Consider the following 1603-nt stretch of genomic DNA (forward strand, 5'->3'; position numbering starts at 1 on the left):
TCTAAGGTAAAAACCCAGCGCATACAGTGTTCATGTTTTGTTTTGTTTTCATCCAGACGGCTTCCCGCGCCCCCCCTGCAATGACATGGCGCCCCCCCTAGGGGGCGCGCCCCACAGTTTGGGAACCTCTGATCTAAAGTATCTTTTTTCCTTCTTCTCTTTCCCCATTTTTACCTCCATTTTTCTTTTTGTCTTTGGTTTTTTTCTCCATTTCTTCTTCTCCCTTCATCTAAATAACTAAATCAAAACTCAATCATCAGATAAGGAATATAATCAACTGCAGGTTATTTAACGGTTTGTGAACTTCAGCGTCTGCAGGTTTTTACGTTTCGGTTCTGATCAGCAGGTTCCTTAAAGTTTTGTGTCTAATTTATCTGAGCCAAACATTAAGAACCAGAGATGGAGATCAGCTGGCATCTGAAGGTAAAACCAAATTCCTCTCAGTCGAAAATAAGATCCAGGATGTAGATTTGGTGACTAATGATTACAGGCGGGAAACGTTTCTGCCTTTAATTGAGGTTTTATCTAAACTTGAAAGTTCCCATTTCCAGCCTGCAGGTCATGAATCCAGCGTCACATGAAGGGACCAGAAAACGGCCTCAAAATGGCCGACGGCGTCTCACCTTCGTCTCTCAGAGTGAAGCGTCCCATCTGGGGGAAATCCTTGAAGGTTTCTAAGCAGATGACGCCTGCGGCCCGCAGCCGGGCGATGCACACCTGGTCCTGCTTCACGAAGCGCGGCCGCGTCTTGCTCTTCTCGCCCGTCTTCTTATCCACCAGGCAGATCAGCGCCTGGTTAGAAACGGGTTAAAACCAGGTTAGAAACTGGTTAAAACCAGGTTAGAAAATGGTTAAAACCAGGTTAGAAAATGGTTAAAACCAGGTTAGAAAATGGTTAGAAACTGGTTAGGACCACTAGTCCCGTATGTCGAGGGTTATAATGTAATCGTGCTGCGCCATGGCGGAAAGTGATGCCAAGGGTTGCGATTGAAATGTTTGGCACTCTGCGGCATTTGAATGGGGAACGGGGGATCAGTTTCAGCCATTCTGGCGGATGTGTAGTGTCGTCCCAGACACACTTGGGGGAGCTCTTGTATTAGTTTTGGAAGGGTCCGGGTCGTTCAGAGGGTTTCTCCGGATTCTGGGGTGCCGCCGTTTGGGCTCATTCCGGACATGTGGATTCAGGCGAACGGAGAAGGCGTTTCCAAATGCGGGATGGAGGTGTGGGGGGGTCGGAGGCGATGTGGGGGGGTCACCGGAGCCGTCAGGAACGACTTTAGCCATATGGAGACGTTTGGTTATTTGAAGAAGGACGGGTTCGGGGGTCGATCCGTGACCACGTGGGTGTGTGGTTTCAGCCATAGGTCGACATGGGTCGGTGCTGCCCTATGTCTGCGAGTGCGACCGGGGCCGAAAAAGTGTTTTGGAGCCGAGGTCCGGGGCGGGTGGCGTTCGGGCCGGTGGGGGAGGGTCCCGGGAATAAAAGGGGATCGCTGTTGCCATCAGGAACCCTTCGGTCGAGGAGCTGTAGGCCTGCCACGAGGGACCCTACGGTGGTGCTGCTGGATGTCTGCGAGTCATACGGAAGCACGAGGTCATGCTG

At 51.1% G+C, this 1603-nt stretch overlaps 1 long non-coding RNA gene across 1 annotated transcript in view; it reads right to left on the minus strand.

Moving 5' to 3' along the window:
* Window positions 1–846, minus strand: part of LOC106960063 (uncharacterized) — a 5627-nt gene extending 4781 nt beyond the window's left edge. The window contains exon 1 of the long non-coding RNA XR_001427490.1: window positions 624–846. This is a non-coding gene — a long non-coding RNA (uncharacterized LOC106960063). The remainder of the gene's footprint in view (window positions 1–623) is intronic.
* Between the last annotated feature and the right edge of the window lie 757 nt (window positions 847–1603).

This window comes from Poecilia latipinna, unplaced genomic scaffold, assembly GCF_001443285.1.
Source record: "Poecilia latipinna isolate Pla-1442-1.1 unplaced genomic scaffold, P_latipinna-1.0 Scaffold1150, whole genome shotgun sequence".
Lineage (NCBI taxonomy): Eukaryota > Metazoa > Chordata > Actinopteri > Cyprinodontiformes > Poeciliidae > Poecilia > Poecilia latipinna.